The sequence below is a fragment of the Microcaecilia unicolor genome, chromosome 2 (assembly GCF_901765095.1).
Source record: "Microcaecilia unicolor chromosome 2, aMicUni1.1, whole genome shotgun sequence".
Lineage (NCBI taxonomy): Eukaryota > Metazoa > Chordata > Amphibia > Gymnophiona > Siphonopidae > Microcaecilia > Microcaecilia unicolor.
In genome coordinates this window covers 206,708,059-206,726,674 of record NC_044032.1, presented here as the reverse complement: position 1 = coordinate 206,726,674, position 18,616 = coordinate 206,708,059, and the positions used below count along the sequence as shown (strand labels likewise).

General features: G+C 46.9%; 1 long non-coding RNA gene across 1 annotated transcript; it reads left to right on the top strand.

The window, feature by feature from the left end:
• Positions 1 to 7,297: 7,297 nt before the first annotated feature.
• LOC115463281 lies at positions 7,298 to 8,407 on the top strand. Its single transcript, XR_003941019.1, has 3 exons — positions 7,298 to 7,373; positions 7,739 to 7,801; positions 8,379 to 8,407. It is a non-coding gene; the product is annotated as an uncharacterized LOC115463281 (long non-coding RNA).
• Positions 8,408 to 18,616: the final 10,209 nt, after the last annotated feature.

The window sequence follows — 18,616 nt, the reverse complement described above, 5'->3', positions numbered from 1 at the left end:
GACACAAGCTCAAGCATCAGATGTCAACCTGGCCTACTGGCGCATGCATGTGGCGACCTCTCAGCATAAGAGTGCCAGTGAATCAGAGACAATCCTTACACGTGCGCACCAGAGTGTTCCAAGTTCCAAAGTCCATTCCTTCCTTGCCTGCAGTGCTGTGGCTGAAATCCGAGAGAGCTGACTGGAATTTTCTTTTATGTACCATTACATTCTTGCGGGGCATGGGTGGGTGGGGACGGGTTGGGATGGGTTAAATTCTTGCAGGGATGGGTGGGGATGGGTAAGATTCCAGTGGGGACAGGTGGGGATGGGTAAGATTCCAGCGGGGACAGGCGGGGATGGGTAAGATTCTGTCCCCGTGCAACTCTCTACTTGGAAGCCAGATAGAGGATGTGGAATTCTGAGCCTGGGAAAGTTACAAACATCTTACTTACATATGACTCTTCAATGCTTACAGTAGGCTAGTCCTCCTGCACCTCTGCTGGATAAAAGCAGCGAGAGTGGACTGCCCAGTGGTTCAGGTAGCAAGAGCTGTGCACTGCCATGCAAAAGGACTGCGGTTTGATTCCTGAATCAGATCATCTGCTTTCTAAGTTGATGGGGGCAGGGTGCTGTGGAAATAGCACTCAGCCCCTTCAGGGAGTGAGTGATGGCAGGAGATGGGCTCTGGAAGGAGCCCTGGTGAATGGTGCCTGGCCAGACTAGAGTGACGCGTGGATATGTGGTGGAAAGAGAATAGAAACAGAGAAAATATCCCAAATAGTTGTGAATTAGAAAATGACACAGGTATGAAATTTGTCCCCGTCCCCGTGAGTGCTGTCTCCATCCCCACCCTGTCCTTGCAGGCCCTATCTCCATCCCTTTCTCGTCTCCGCAGGCCCTGTCTCCGTCCCTACCCTGCAGGTTCTGTCTTCATCCCCGCCCCATCCCCGTGGCTCTGTTCTCATCTTCAGAAGCCTCGAACACTTATGATTTTATATTTAAATCTTTTTATTAAGTATAAAAAGGAACAAGATGCTGTTATGTGTAAATTACAACTAGAAAACAATAACAACAATGAACAGCTATAATAAACCTTCCCACCACCACCACCCTCTACCTTCCGACTTCTACTACTCCAAGGAATCCTAATCCACCCTGTTAAAATGTCCAGGGGTACAAAATACAACCCGTTCTATATGCCCTTGAGGGGAGAAATAAGCCCTATGAAGCACTGTTATGATTTTTTAATCTGTGGATGAATAAGAAGTCATCAACAATCTCAGTCTTCAGTCTAGCTCTGCTGTCTTCTACAGTCCCTCCTGTAATAGAAGATGTCTTCTTAGAAGATGTGCTGGTAGTAGTAGTAGCAGGATGCACAGGGTCCCCCATGCAAATTTTGCTAGCTGTGGCCAGCATGTTTGCTTGTTTTTCCAAAAAATAAAATATTGTCGTCTGCATCAATCAAACATTTCCTCCAACTGTGAGGGAGGTCTGTATATCACTCCGATATAGATACATTTTCCTTTCCCTCTTTCCAGTTTAACCCACAGCGCTTCAATAAACTTGAATTGAACAGTAAACAATCGCTCATTACTCAAAACAGAAAAATTGCTCCCCTTAGACAGTTAACAATTGAATAGGACACAATTCAATGTAGATGGAGTTAGAACAGGCTGCAACTTTATTTATTGCAAAATGAGGCAGAATCAAACAGAACAGAATTAACCTTAGTAAAAAAATACAAAGATTAAGCTATCCACCATCCAGAGCTGGATAACCTTAAACTTGATCTTACTGCCCCGCTATGCCTAGCAAGGACTTGAGGTATTGCCATGAACCTCCTGCTTATACCAGGCCGAAGCCCAAGAATAGCGGACTAATGCTCACCCTCAGGTGAAGATTAGAAGCTGGAACTTAAAATAAGCATATTTTGCTTGGATATCCCCCCCCCCACCCTCCCACGAACGCTGCACAAAACTACACCAACCAGTTGGAACCATCAATAAGCAGAGTAAACGTATGCAACAAAAAAAGGGTTCGAGTGGTGGGAAAGCCATCCCTGAGGAGCAAGTGTGGCTTGATCCTCAAAGGTAAACTACCAACAGAACAGGTACCGCCCACCCAGGGCCGTCGTTAGCAATTGTGGGGCCTGTGCAGACCAGTTTAGTGGGGCCTGCCATCCCACCTAGCCCCGCCCCTTGTTGACAAAATGAGGCATATTTTCAAAGCACTTTGGGAGGCTAAGTTCCATAGGTTTCTATGGAACTTTGGGAGGCTAAGTGCTTTGAAAATATGCCTCAATGTGTTTTAAACATTTTTTTTATTTCAAATAAACTTGTACAGAAAAACTAATTTATATATGTAAAGTGCTGTCATAGGAAACCTTTGGGTTTATAAAGGAAAACCATGTGCATCTAAGGACTGGATAAATGAATTAAAATGAATTCCCTTAATATGTAATACTTGGTAGGAATAATGAAACAGTGATTTAATATTTATTTATTTTATTTGTTTCATTTGTATCCCACATTTTCCCACCTATTTGCAGGCTCAATGTGGCTTACATGGTACCGTAACTGCGTTCACCAGTTGCGGTGAGAACAAATACAGGTGTTATTGATGGTAAAAGGATCGTGTTTGGTAGATACATAGGGGAAGTTAGGGAGAGGGGATGAGGGTTAAGGTGTGTCCATTACAGTCTTTGGTTTTGCAGTGTCACAGGAACTTGGATTTTTATGTAGGGTCGGGGGTATGCCTTTTTGAACAGGTTTGTTTTTAGTTCTTTCCGGAAACTTAGGTGGTCGTACGTTGTTTTTACTATTTTTGGTAGTGTTCCATAGTTGTGGGCTTAAGTAAGAAAAACTGGACGCATTAGTTGATTTGTATTTGAGTCCTTTAGTACTTGGGTAGTGGAGTTTAGGTAAGTTCTTGCTGATCTTGTAGTGTTTCTGATTGGTAGGTCTATGAGGTCTATCATGTATCTCGGGACTTCTCCGTAGATAATTTTATGAACCATGGTGCAGACCTTGAAGGCAATACATTCTTTGATTGGGAGCCAGTGTAGTTTTTCTCAGAGTGGTTTGGCGCTATCATAGCGTGTTTTTCCAAATATAAGCCTGGTGCTGTGTTCTGGGCAGTCTGAAGTTTCTTTATGATTTGTTCTTTGCATCCTGCATAAATTCTATTGCAGTAATCTACATGGCTTAGTACCATTGATTGTATCAGGTTGCGAAATATAGCCCTCGGGAAGAATGGTTTCATGCATTTGAGTTTCCACATTGAGTGAAACATTTTCATGATGGTAGAGTTTGCTTGGTTCTCTAGGTGAGGTTCCGGTCGATTATTAGTCCGAGGATTTTTAGTGTCTGAGATGGGGAGGTGTGACCTGGGATACTTAGGTTTTGGGGTTTGTATGTGTTGTATTGAGAGGAGATGATGAGACAGTGTATTTTTCTGTGTTGAGTTTTAGTTGGAATGCATTTACCCATGAGTCCATGATGTTCAAACTGAGCTTGATTTCATTGTTGATTTCAGACAGATCATGTTTGTATGGGATATATATTGTGACGTCGTCAGCATATATGAATGGGTTAAAGCCTTGAGTGGATACGGCCTTGGCTAGTGGGGTCATCATGAGGTTGAAAAGGATCGATGATAATAGTGATCCTTGTGGTACTCCACAGTTTGGTATCCACGGTGATGATAAGTTTGTGCTAGATTTCACTTGATATGTTCTGGTGGTTAGGAAGCCCTTGATCCATTTGAGTGTGTTTCCACCAATTCCGAAGTAGTCTAGGAGTCTGAGTAATATATTGTGGTTGACCATGTCGAACGCACTGGACATGTCGAATATTCACATAGCAAGCAGCCTGAGCCAACAGATTTAATTTCCACTGAACATAATTAACTTTGTATGAACTTGGATGCTAATAGTGTGCTGAACTGGACAATGTTGGCACAGTTAGTCTGACTCTGGACAGTTCTGCACAAAGGAAACCCTTCCCTCATTAATCAATACCTTCTCTGTGAAATAGTAATAATAATAATTTTAAAAAAAGGCAAGTGCATTTTTATAATACACCACTGCGTTCCACAAAGTAAAAGGAGCAAGTTCCCACATACCATGTTTTTTCTTTTATTGTAGGCACAGGAAGAAAAAAAAGATTTTAAGTGCTCCCAGGTTTCAATATAATTCATGTTTAATGTGGGATAAAATGCCATAAATAAATAATAAATATATAGATAGAAACTCTGAATGTTGAGCACCTAATTCTCATAATGTGATGTCTGTTTAGTGGCCCTTTACCAGGAGAAAATAAATCTTTGCACAAATATAATAGTACTAGGGTGCCCCTCCAAATGACACAGATCATTACTTTGATTTTTGTTTTACAGTATCCTCCCCTCCCCATCCCTTTAACCAGCCCCTCCAAACAGATATTACCTTGATTTTTTTTTTTTAGTATGCTCCCCTCTCCACCCACCTACCTATTCCAGACCTCCTCCCCGCTCCCCTGAGCCACAGGGTGGTCTAGTGGAGTCTTCGGGGCAGGAAAGATCCCCAATCTTTCCTGCTCACTGCCAGCGCTGACTTCAGCAGAAGTCTCTGCAGCCATTTTTAAAGAGTGGTGCGGCAAAAGTTTGATGATGATGTGAAATGTATGTGCTTCACTAGACATGATATATGTTTATTATTGTGTATTTAATGGTGAATGTGCTAAATTTGCATTGCTTTCAATAAAATTCTTGGAAATAAATAAAGTCAGGAAGAGCTCTTTAATTGCTCTAGAACATGACATTGCTCACTTGAATTAGTTAATTGTGATTCTATTCTTCAGTATCTCTCAAGAACTCTTAATTAAACATTTTAATGAATAAAAAAAAAATGATGCGGCAGCGGGCAAGAAAGACTAGGGATCTTTCCTGTCCCAAAGACTCCACTAGACCACCAGGGTGGTTTCAGGTAGGTGCCGGGGGACACCCTGTGGCTTGGGGAAGGGAGGCAAGGAGTCAGATCATGGCAATGGCGGGAGTGGGAGGGAATGCCACGGTGCCCCTGGAGGCGCGGGCCCTGTGCGACTGCTCCTGTTGCTCCTGCCTAAGACTGTCCCTGCCGCCCACCCCCAAGGCAAATCAAAACTCCTAAAGTTCGGCGCTCAAAACAGCCAATCAAAGGCTGCCTAGGTGCAACTGCTCACGAGGTCACAAGTGAGATGGGTGATGGGAAGGCAAGACTTTCATGACTTCGGTCACCCCACCCCAGCCTTATCTCCAAAATACTAATTAGGTCCTCCGTGGAGCTATCAAGTGCTGCAGACTCATCCCCCTGTTAATGGGAGTGCTTGGGACAAGCCCATCACACTTGGTTCATCTGGCAGAGAAAGGAGATGAAACTGATCCTGTAAACTGCATCTGGATACCAAGTCACTGCAGAACCGTCGTTGAGCACTCCATAAAAGTTTCATTGAAAATTATCCACAAATCAAAGAAATGGGGCAGGTGGACTTTAGAGGAGCTGTACAGTGAATGTAGTGCTATTGTTTTTTTATTCATTGGTGTTGCATCTAATCATTGGTGAGTTGCTAAAGTTTTCTGGTTGTATTTTGTCATTTCAGAAACAGTCACCCAGTTAGTCAATTAGGCTGATATATCACATCCTCTCAAGGTTGCTGGCTACTGTTGATTAAATTTGACCTTATATTTAGAAAATACCATTTTTGCTGAAAAAAATAGAACATTCTTACTAATTTCTTTTCCTTTTTAAATGTGTACATGCACTTAAGCATACTGCCTGCTAAGCTTGGAAATTTGTGAGAGCGCTGCTGTTTTCTTTCACAAAATAATTTCTGTACTCAATACTGAAAAAATAGAGGTCTAGAACATAGTACCTCTGTTTTATCATGCTTTTCAGATTAAGAAGAGATGAATTCATTAAGAAAGATGCTGTAAGGGTTAAAACTAGGCCAGTGCTACTGATAGCATCTTTCTTGAGGATTACTTCCAAAGAAACTAAAAAGAGCCAGTGTTCTTATTAAATATTATACTGTTGTCTTTTTAAATAGTCCATCCAGATAGGCATGTAAGATCATCTGTTCTCTGTCACACACTGTCTAGCCATATTCTATTTTAAGCACAGTTTGATCTTGTGGCTTTGATCTAAAGCTTTTGATCATGAAATGGGCAGTATAGCAATAAAAATAGGTGGAACAAGCTACATTAAGTTATAAGGTTAATTGTGCCAGATGTGTTTACTTGTACATCTAATCTTTTGTATGTATGTGTGTTGTGTTTGTAAACGTACCAGCTATGAAAGGCCTACAAACTCTGAGCAAAATACAAACATGAGAAGTGTAGCTCTCAGCTTGCTCACTCATTCGGAACAGCCTTCAGACAGACTGGACATAATTAATGAACACACTTATGACTGACACAGATGAATGCATAGAGAGCAACTGCCAAGCTAACCAAAAGCCATCACGTGATCTGGACATCTACCCCAGCTATTCCAGGAGCCAGAATAGTCACTTAGATTTGAACCTGGCTTTTTGGTACTGTGCCAGGTTATCCGTGTGCTTGGATGGCCATTGCAGGTGCCAAGAGTCTTGCCATTCAGATTTTTAAATTTACACATTTAAGTAAAGCTTGTACCATGGATTTTTCCTTTTGTGGGGCCTATAAAAATAATTATTCAGCTTCTTCTTTTTTTTTTCTGTTCTTTGTTTTGGTTTTCTCAATAGATGTGGTTCAGTGTGTCTGAGGAAATACACAATTATGAGCAGGCATATATATATATATACTGAATAATATTGCAACTGTATGCATTTTTGCTTTCTCCAAAGCTTTACACACACACAGGCCATTTTTTGTAATCTATACAAAGAATGACATTGATGATGTGTACAGAAATGTATTTGCCGTGAAATATCCAGCGTTTTAGTTCTCCATTACAAATTTAGTGTGAAAATACTTATTAAATGTAAGGTGGGGGGCAGACTTGGCCCTAGAGTGCCTGGTGTTTATTGATAACAAGGGAAGCCAGCAAGCAGGTGAGCCAGGGGTCGCAACCTACAGCATTTGTTGTTCAGTTTTGGGAAGTATTATTGCATTCATCAGCTTAAGGTCAGAGGATCCATGATTACCAGTCTATAGTGAAAACACTTAAATTATAAGGACACTAGGCTGGCAGCCAAGCTGCCCTGAAGCTCACCCTTCCTGGAGGTGATGGGAACAGAGGGTGCATGTACCTTTAATATTCCCAACTTGGCAGGCTCCTCCCCAGCAGAGTTTTAGTTGAAGGAAGGGGGGGGGGGGTGCTGTTAGGTGTTTTATTTCCTAAGAAGAACATTTATACACAACTAAGCCCTGTGCTGATCTACGGAAAGGACACATTGGTAAGGGGGAACTGGAGGTAGAGTACATAAATAGGGAAAGGGGGAGGGGCGCAGCAAAACAAATAACAAACACAATATTCTATAAGTAAAACGCATGTGCGGCAAAATCTAACGTGGAAAGGGAAAGCCAGGATTGCAGAAGTCCAAAAGGTAAGAAACTTGCAAACGGTATTTAAAGCCTGTTGGTCTAGGAAACAGGGAAGATGGTCGTTAAAGTAAAGAGCTCTGCATTCAGTTTTGTTGCAACTGGGACGGGAGCAGGAAAGATAACATGAAAAGCTGAAGCAGTGACCGAGAAGGAACAAAACACTAGTCCAGGCTGTTTCATCTCCCCTTCGTTTACATTATGTTTTTATCTCGTTTAGCCCTTGTGGGAAGAAAGTTCTTCGTGGACGGAAAATCGGCTTTCGAGGCAAGTGAAGGATGAGGTAAGAATAAAGGAGTCAGTTTCTCTTGCTGTACTTTTTAACTCCCCCTCCCCACTCCTGATTTGATTTTCCTTTAGCTCTTAAGTACCTGCATTCTCCAGGTTCTCCGAGTGATTCTTCTCATTTTTTTAAAGTCTAAAGAAACACATTTTTATTCTTGTGTGTTTTTACTTTATTGTTAAAAAAAAAAGAAAAGAATAAAAAGCTATTTGGAGAGTAATTGCACGTTTAGAACAGGGACTTTCCGCGGCAGTTTGCGTCCATTAATTGGGGAAAAGTTCTTACTGCAGTTCTGTTATGGATTTAACAGCCAGCAACGGCAATGTTTCTTGAAACATTGATTAGCTTTAAGCAGGAAAACAAAAAAGCTTTCATGAGAGTGGACAAGTATTTGGTCATGCATAAGTGGTTAAAAGGATTATCTGAGGATATGCCACGCTAAAACTGGAAGAACATTTCTTTTCAGTCTGGTAATGGAAAATATGCATCTTGCAGTCAGTCTTCTTTCATAACTCTAGTAGCTGCACCCAAGTTCACTACCCTTCATTCTAAAATCATTTGTCCTTGTGAACTGCAGGTCAGAAAATGGATTAGATTAAACCAAAGGAACAAAGGCAACAAAAGGAAAAGAACACAGGATGAGGTGCAGTTTGAAAAGGTAGGATATGAGGTCTCCTTTCTCCCCCATTCTCCTGATTCGAGCTGGGTGCAGCAGGTGAAAAATTGTGTGGTAGGCCTTGAGCTGTGTACATACAGATATGCCTAGATAGGTATCCTGCACATTTAGATTTTCTTGGCAAAAGTAGAACAGAATGGCACAGTATTTTTGGTCTGTGTGTAGGTGGAAAGCAGATTGGTTGGGCAGGAGTCTGTAACAGAAGGAAACCAAGGGCATGGCAGAGGGGGATTAACAAGATCCCAGTACAAATATTGAGACTCAAGGGTTATTAAAATGCCATATAAAAGGAATGGCTCAAAATCCTCAAGTTAATGTGTCTCCATGTGGCTAGTGTTAAACGTGGTTTGTATCTTCTCCAGTGTTTGTGGTGCATGCCACTCCTGCTATAAATATACTGACAAAAGGCTTCTGTAAAAATGTCTGCAACAGATTTTTTTTTCTTTTTTTAAAATTTAATAAGGTCTTTTCTTGAAATAAGTGCAGCATGAATATTATAATACTAGGAACCAGCAAATAAATATACAATCATGAACATATCACGGCCTTACAGATCCAAAAAATACAGCACACTTACAGTATAACATAGCAAGTAGTGTAGTATTACAAAAACAAAGCCGAGTTTAACATCACTTTATATGTTTTTTTTAAATAAATTAAATACCCTTTCTCCCCAATCCACCAGCACAGCCAAGCTCCAGGATGTTCAAACTTCCCCCCCCCCCCCCCCCCATGCCCCAGAATAACAAGATAAAGTGAGTGTTCTCTTACAAACATAATTGAGCTAGGGGACCCTACAAATTTTCCCATTTCCTCAAAGCCTTCAGACACGTAGCCCTAAGGTTGCCCATGGTATCATAGGAGTCAACTTTTCAAAATGATTGGGGGAGCTGAACCCAATAGAAACTACCCCTCCCTGGACAAAGTCAAAGAGTTTGCTCAATATTGGAGGGTGCTGAAGCACCCACAGAGCTGGCTCCTATGCATGGTACAAATATAATGCAAGTGACACTTCCAAGCCCAAATGGAGGTTGAGCTTTTCCATTCATTTATTGTTTTTACTCATTAAAGACACTTCATAACATAAATTGACAAAATAAACCTAGTGAGCTAATATTTCATACTGGGTGTATGCAGAGCTATTTGTAATGTTTATAGTAGTCAAAAACTGATGTTTTTGGGGAGGGGGTCTGGTCACATATTGACCCTTAGAAAACTGTAACTGGTAATGCTGGCGCATACAGATTTGATTTTAATATCTATTTTGTTATCCCAACAAATATACACATTTATTTTGGAAGTACGTGTTATTGGCTATTTCAGGAAACAATACAATATCTGTCAGTCTTCAAGAAGGTCTGGACAATCTTTGCCAACACTTTGGCTAAATTTCTGCCTTAATATGGGCATTGTGGTATTTTTACAAATGTCTCTGTACAAAGAAGATCTTAATATCTTTATTAGCTAAGTAAGGATTCTGAAATGGTGTATAACTGAGATATAAGCAATGACAAATGAGAAACACTCTTGTTTGTATGCTGGTATTTCCTCATGGACAAGCTGTTGAGATAGGCATGGAAGAAACTAATAATTTCAGACACATCATTTGCTGTTCAGTTACAGCATTGAGTGCAGCTTGATTTCTATATACTTGGCTATAAGCCAAGGATACACATATTGGGTACCCAGAACCAAACCAAAGGACAAGTACATAGAATCTCTAAGGGAATGATAGGGAGAGTTGATAGCATGGATGGGCAGACTGGATAGGCCATATGGCCTTTTATTTGCCTACATTATAAGCACTATGAGACTTTAGAATACTCATTTTAGAATCATGGACAAGAGGGAGAATCCCAAAGGTTAGGAAATCTAATGCTTGTAGTTTAAAAGGGGGCCTTAATTTGAAATTACTACTACTTCTTATCATTTCTAAAGCACTACTAGACTTACGCAGCGCTGTACACTTGAACATGAAGAGAGTCCCTGCTCGACAGAGCTTACAATCTAATTAGGACAGACAGACAGAACAAACAAGATAAGGGAATATTAAAGTGAGGATGATAAAATAAGGGTTCTGAACAAAGTGAATAAGGGTTAGGAGTTAAAAGCAGCATCAAAAGGTGGGCTTTTAGCTTAGATTTGAAGACGGCCAGAGATGAAGCTTGACGTACCGGCTCAGGAAGTCTATTCCAAGCATATAGTGCAGCAAGATAAAAGGAACGGAGTCTGGAGTTAGCAGTGGAGGAGAAGGGTGCAGATAAGAGAGATTTACCCAGTGAACGGAGTTCCCGGGGAGAAATGTAGGGAGAGATGAGAGTGGAGAGGTACTGAGGAGCTGTAGAGTGAATGCACTTATAGGTCAATAAGAGGAGTTTGAACTGTATGCGGAAACAGATAGGAAGCCAGTGAAGTGACTTGAGGAGAGGGCTAATATGAGCATAACGACACTGGAGGAATATTAGTCGTGCAGCAGAATTTTGAACAGATTGAAGAGGAGAAAGATGGCTAAGTGGGAGACCTGTAAGAAGCAAGTTGCAATAGTCTAAGCGAGAGGTGGATGAGGGTTCTGGTAGTGTGCTCAGAAAGAAAAGGGCGAATTTTGCTGATATTATAGAGAAAGAAACGACAGGATTTAGCAGTCTGTTGAATATTTGCAGAGAAAGAGAGGGAGTCGAAGATGACCCCAAGGTTACGAGCTGATGAGACAGGAAGGATGAGAGTGTTATCCACAGAAATAGAGAATGGGGAGGAGGAGAGGTTGGTTTAGGGGGAAAGATGAGAAGCTCAGTCTTGGTCATGTTTAGTTTCAGATGGTGCTTAGACAGGCAGGCTGATACTTTGGCCTGGATTCCTGCTGAGATTTCTGGTGTGGAGATGTAGATCTGGGAGTCATCAGCGTAAAGATGATACTGAAAACCATGGGATGAGATCAGAGTACCAAAGGAAGAAGTATAGATGGAGAAAAGAAGAGGTCCCAGGACAGATCCCTGAGGTACACCAACTGACAGTGGGATAGAAGTAGAGGATCCACTATACTAAAGGTTCGCTGGGAGAGATCAGAAGAAAACCAGGAGTGAACAGAGCCCTGAAATCCAAATGAGGACAGCGTATCAAGGAGTAGGCTGTGATCAACAGTGTCAAAAGCAGCAGATCGAGAAGGATGATATAGAATAAAAAACCTTTGGATCTGGCCAGGAACAGATTGGAGACTTTAGCAAGCACTGTTTCAGTTGAATGAAGGGGGCGAAAGCCAGATTGAAGTGGATTAAGAATAGCTTGAGATGAAAGAAAGTCAAGGCAACAGCGGTGAACAGCAAGTTCTCCGAGGACAAGCAGGCTGCTTGTTCTCACGACTGGGGTTGACGTCCGCGGCAGCCCCCACCAACCGGAAGAAGCTTCGCGGGACGGTCGGCACGCAGGCACGCCCACCGCGCATGCGCGGCCGTCTTCCCGCCCGTGCGCGACCGCTCCCCAGTTACTTTTTTTCCGCGACTGGAGAGAGTTGTGCAATTGCCTCTCTCTCCGTTCAGCCGCCGGATTTTTCGACCGCGTTTACGCGGATCGTTGCTTTGGATCCCCGTTCGGTTCCTCTTTCTTTTCTTTCATTTGTATTGTTAAAAAAAAAAAAAAAAAAGATTTTCGCGCGTGTGGAGCACGCGCTCCCCTTTTCCCTCGCTTCCAGCGGGGACGCCTCGTTGCGGCCTAGTGGCCGCTCGGTCGGCTAATTTTTTCGTGGTGTGATTTTAGCCACCATTGCCGACTTTGACTTCGCCGACGCGATTTTTCCGTCGATGTCCTCGAAGGTCCCGAGTGGATTTAAAAAGTGTGGTCGCTGCGGCCGGCCGATCTCGCAGACCGACACCCACGCTTGGTGCCTCCAGTGCCTCGGGCCGGAGCAAAATCTCAAGTCGTGCGCGCTGTGTCTCGGTCTCCGGAAACGGACTCAGGTTGCGAGGCAAGTTCTGCGGGACCGTCTTTTTGGAACTTGCGCCGGCCCCTCGACGTCGACCTCGACGGCATCGGTATCGAAGGCCGGGTCTTCAGTACCGGTATCGATGCCCGAGACATCGGCACCGATGGCAGCGACCCCAGGAGAACAGGTCCCGTCGGCCCGCCGGTCCGCCGGTGAGAGTGGGGTTGAGAGGCCGCGTGGGCAGTCGGCCCCGGCCACTCCCTCAGCTCGTGAGCCACGGGACCGAACCCCGTCGGACCCGGTACCTCGAGACCGAGGGGGATCGACCTCCTCCTCCTCCATGCCCTCCGGCGCCGGTGACGTGCACCGGAAAAAATAAGAAGCGCCGTCACCGGGAGCCCTCGGTGCACCCTGAAGAGGAGTCGACGCCGAAGCGTCATCGCAGAGAGGAGAGATCTCCGTCGGTGGTGGAGGTACCGACGCGTCGGGGTTCCGGCACCTCGGTGCCGTCTCCTGGCCCCCAGCAGCTTCTGGCACCGACACCCTTACCGGCCCCACCGCCTTTCCCGGCAGCGGGCCTGGACGAGTGCCTCAGAGCCATCCTTCCGGGATCCTGGAAGGGCTGATGCGCCAGGCTGTGCCGGCGTCGGGGTGCTTGCGCCCCCGGCGCCGATGACTGTGGCGCCGGCGAGCTCTAGCCCGGCGCCGGGGCTGTCGACACCGCCGCCGCTTGCGGTGCCGGTCTCGACCGCCACGCAGGTGGGTCCCCGTCGACGTCGATGGAGGGAGCTCCGTCCCCGCCGGCGCGGGAGTCCACCGCTCGACGACACCGAGACCTCGGTGCCTCGACGTCGAGCCGGGCCCGGTACCGGACTCAGCTACATGAGCTAATGTCCGATACCGAGGATGAGGACTCGTGGGGGGAAGAGGAGGACCCGAGATATTTCTCCTCAGAGGAGTCTACGGGCCTTCCCTCGGACCCCACGCCGTCACCGGAGAGGAAGCTCTCACCTCCTGAGAGTCTCTCCTTTGCCTCCTTTGTGCGGGATATGTCTATAAGCATTCCCTTTCCCGTGGTCTCTGTGGAAGAGCCGAGGGCCGAGATGCTCGAGGTCCTCGACTATCCATCACCACCTAGAGAGTCCTCCACGGTACCGCTGCACAATGTCCTGAAGGAGACGCTGCTTCGGAACTGGGTGCGACCACTAACTACCCCACCATTCCCAAGAAAGCAGAGTCCCAGTACAGGATCCACTCTGACCCAGAGCTCATGCGGCCCCAGTTGCCCCATGACTCAGCGGTCGTGGATTCTGCTCTCAAGAGGGCACGGAGTTCGAGGGATACCGCCTCGGCGCCCCCGGGGCGGGAGTCTCGCACTCTGGACTCATTTGGGAGGAAGGCCTACCAATCCTCCATGCTCGTGACCCGCATCCAATCTTACCTGCTCTATATGAGCATCCACATGCGGACCAATGTGCAACAGCTGGCGGACCTGGTCGATAAGCTCCCGCCGGAGCAGTCCAGGCCATATCAGGAGGTGGTCAGGCAGCTGAAGGCGTGCAGAAAGTTCCTGTCCAGGGGGATTTTTGACACCTGTGACGTGGCATCTCGTGCTGCGGCCCAAGGTATAGTGATGCGCAGGCTCTCATGGCTGCGTGCCTCTGACCTGGACAACCGCACCCAGCAGAGACTGGCTGACGTCCCTTGCCGGGGGGATAATATTTTTGGCGAGAAGGTCGAGCAGATGGTTGACCAACTGCATCAGCGGGAAACCGCTCTCGACAAGCTCTCCCACCGGGCGCCTTCAGCACCCGCCCCCGCGGCGGGCGTTTTTCCCGGGCTCGGCAGGCTGCACCCTATTCTTTTGCGAAGCGTAGGTACAACCAGCCGGCCCGAAGGCCTCGTCAGGCACAGGGACAGCCCCAGCGCGCTCGTTCCCGTCAACAGCGTGCGCCTAAGCAGCCCCCTGCGCCTCCACAGCAAAAGCCGGGGACGGGCTTTGACTGGATCCACGGGAACATAGCCGCCCTACAAGTGTCCGTACCGGACGACCTGCCGGTCGGAGGGAGGTTAAAATTCTTTCACCAAAGGTGGCCTCTCATAACCTCCGACCATGGGTTCTCCAAATAGTGCGGTGCGGATACGCCCTGAATTTGACCTCCCTGCCTCCAAATTGTCCTCCGGGAGCTCAGTCTTTCAGCTCCCATCACAAGCAGGTACTTGCAGAGGAACTCTCCGCCCTTCTCAGCGCCAATGCGGTCGAGCCCGTACCACCCGGGCAGGCAGGGATTCTATTCCAGGTACTTCCTTGTGGAAAAGAAAACAGGGGGGATGCGTCCCATCCTAGACCTGAGAGGCCTGAACAAATTCCTGGTCAAAGAAAAGTTCAGGATGCTTTCCTTGGGCACCCTTCTGCCAATGATTCAGAAAAACGATTGGCTATGTTCCCTGGATTTAAAGGACGCATACACTCACATCCCGATACTGCCAGCTCACAGACAGTATCTCAGATTCCGCCTGGGCGCACGGCACTTTCAGTATTGTGTGCTGCCCTTTGGGCTCGCCTCTGCCCCACGAGTGTTTACAAAGTGCCTCGTGGTGGTAGCGGCCTACCTACGCAAGCTGGGAGTGCACGTGTTCCCATATCTCGACGATTGGCTGGTCAAGAACACCTCGGAGGCAGGAGCCCTCCGGTCCATGCGGTGCACTATCAACTTCTGGAGCTGCTGGGGTTTGTGATAAATTACCCAAAGTCCCATCTCCAGCCAACTCAGTCTCTGGAATTCATAGGAGCGCTGCTGAATTCCCGGACGTTTCAGGCCTACCTTCCCGAAGCGAGGGCCACCAATCTCTTGGCCCTGGCTTCGCAGACCAGAGCGTCTCAGCAGATCACAGCTCGGCAGATGTTGAGACTTCTGGGTCATATGGCCTCCACAGTTCATGTGACTCTCATGGCTCGTCTTCACATGAGATCTGCTCAATGGACCCTAGCTTCCCAGTGGTTCCAAGCCACCGGGAATCTAGAGGATGTCATCCGCCTCTCCACCAGTTGCCGCACTTCACTGCTCTGGTGGACCATACGGACCAATTTGACCCTGGGACGTCCATTCCAAATTCCGCAGCCCACGAAAGTGCTGACGACGGATGCATCCCGCCTGGGGTGGGGAGCCCATGTCGATGGGCTTCACACCCAGGGTCTGTGGTCCCTCCAGGAAAGCATCTGCAGATCAACCTCCTGGAGCTCCGAGCGATCTGGAACGCACTGAAGGCTTTCAGAGATCGGCTGTCCTGCCAAATTATCCAAATTCGGACAGACAATCAGGTTGCAATGTATTACGTCAACAAGCAGGGGGGCACCGGATCTCGCCCCCTGTGTCAGGAAGCCGTCGGTATGTGGCGTTGGGCGTGTCGGTTCGGCATGCTTCTCCAAGCCACGTACCTGGCAGGCGTAAACAACAGTCTGGCCGACAGACTGAGCAGAGTCATGCAACCGCACGAGTGGTCGCTCCATTCCAGAGTGGTACGCAAGATCTTCCAGAGTGGGGCACCCCCTCGGTGGATCTTTTCGCCTCTCAGACCAACCACAAGCTGCCTCTGTTCTGTTCCAGACTTCAGACACACGGCAGGCTAGCGTCAGATGCCTTTCCCTTCATTGGGGGACCGGCCTCCTGTATGCTTATCCTCCCATACCTTTGGTGGGGAAGACCTTACTGAAGCTCAAGCAAGACCGCGGCACCATGATTCTGATAGCGCCCTTTTGGCCCCGTCAGATCTGGTTCCCTCTTCTTCTGGAGTTGTCCTCTGAAGAACCGTGGAGATTGGAGTGTTTTCCGACTCTCATTTCGCAGAACGACGGAGCGTTGCTGCACCCCAACCTTCAATCCCTGGCTCTCACGGCCTGGATGTTGAGGGCGTAGACTTCGCTGCGTTGGGTCTGTCTGAGGGTGTCTCCCGGGTCTTGCTTGCCTCTAGGAAGGATTCCACTAAAAAGAGTTACTTTTTCAAGTGGAGGAGGTTTGTCGTTTGGTGTGAGAGCAGGGCCCTAGAACCTCGTTCTTGCCCTGCACAGAACCTGCTTGAATACCTTCTGCACTTATCAGAGTCTGGCCTCAAGACCAACTCAGTAAGGAATCACCTTAGTGCGATTAGTGCTTACCATTATCGTGTGGAAGGTAAAGCCATCTCTGGAGAGCCTTTAGTCGTTCGATTCATGAGAGGCTTGCTTTTGTCAAAGCCCCCTATCAAGCCTCCTACTGTGTCATGGGATCTCAACGTCGTCCTCACCCAGCTGATGAACCTCCTTTTGAGCCACTGAATACCTGCCATCTGAAGTACTTGACCTGGAAGGTCATTTTCTTGGTGGCAGTTACTTCAGCTCGTAGGGTCAGTGAGCTTCAAGCCCTGGTAGCTCATGCTCCATATACCAAATTTCATCACAACAGAGTAGTGCTCCGCACCCACCAAAGTTCCTGCCGAAGGTGGTGTCGGAGTTCCATCTTAACCAGTCAATTGTCTTGCCAACATTCTTCCCCAGCCGCATACCCGCCCTGCTGAACGTCAGTTGCACACATTGGACTGCAAGAGAGCATTGGCCTTCTACTTGGAGCGGACACAGCCCAACAGACAGTCCGCCCAATTGTTTATTTCTTTCGACCCTAACAGGCTAGGGTCGCTGTCGGGAAAGCACCATCTCCAATTGGCTAGCAGACTGCATTTCCTTCACTTACGCCCAGGCTGGCTGACTCTTGAGGGTCATGTCACGGCTCATAGTGTCAGAGCCATGGCAGCGTCGGTGGCCCACTTGAAGTCAGCCACTATTGAAGAGATCTGCAGGCTGCGACTTGGTCATCTGTCCACACATTCACATCTCATTACTGCCTCCAGCAGGATACCCGACGCGACAGTCGGTTCGGGCAGTCGTGCTGCAGAATCTGTTTGGGGTGTAAATCCAACTCCACCCTCCAGACCCGAATTTATTCTGGTCAGGCTGCACTCTCAGTTAGTTGTTCTTCGTAGGTCAATTTCTGTTGTTCCCTCGCCGTTGCGAGGTTCAATTGACCTGGGTTCTTGTTTTGAGTGAGCCTGAGAGCTAGGGATACCCCATAGTGAGAACAAGCAGCCTGCTTGTCCTCGAGAAAGGGTATGATAATACCTATAGCAGTTGTTCTCCGCGAGACAGCATGCTGATGTTCTCACCTACCCTCCCTCCTCCCCTTTGGAGTCCTGCGTTTTTCATCTTTTGCTAGTCATTCAACTGGCGGGAGCGGTCGCGGTGCGGGCTAGAAGACGCCCGCGCATGCGCGTGGCATGCCCTGCGTGCCGACCGTCCCGCGAGCTTCTTCCGTTGGTGGGGGCTGCCGCGACGTCAACCCCAGTCGTGAGAACAATCAGCCTGCTGTCCTCGGAGAACAACTGCTACAGGTATGTACATACCCTTCAAGTATCTTGGATATGGAAAGGGAGGAGGGAGATGGGCGAGAGTTGGAAGGACAGTAGGGTCCAATGAGTACTCCACATTTGAATCTATTGTAAATGAATTGTCCTTTTGAATGAGTTTTTCTCTACTTTGAAAATGCTTGAAAAGTGACTTAGATTTTCACATATGGCAACCTCCTGTAGTTTTCTGCAAATGGGATCATTCCTTTCAGCCACAAAAAAAATCCATTGTACTTTATTCCCTTGATTTTATGCATATTCCTGCCACAGTGGGGATTAAGAGAACATTTGGATCTTTGGCAAGTAAATACTGTGACTAACAATTTATTCTAAAAGTATCCTTTCCTTGTCATCAAGCAGATGAAGCCATTACGTATATGGTTGTCCATCAACCACAGGGGGAGATAGAGAGCACTCAATTTTCACAGTGCCTCATGGCCAGCTAGCTCCCTGCCTCTTCAGTATTCTCTATCTCCCCAGCAGGTGGCTGCAGCTTCTTCGAGCTCCATCAAAATCTGCCTGGGGTGGCTCCTGGCTTGCCAGTTGTTAGCCGGGTGTTAGAGGCTATAGCAGCTTCACTTGAAGGCACAAATGTCAGCCCTTTCCCTGCCTTACCCATGCCCCCGTGTATGTGGACATATTAGCTTGCTTTCCCTCTCCTTTCCCATTCAGTGGATGCAGGCACATTGTTCGCCTTTCCCTGCCTTTCCCACTTATCTGAGCCTCCGGTATTTTTATTTACCTCTTTGCCTCTGCTTTCCTCACAGCGTAAAAAAATATATAAAAA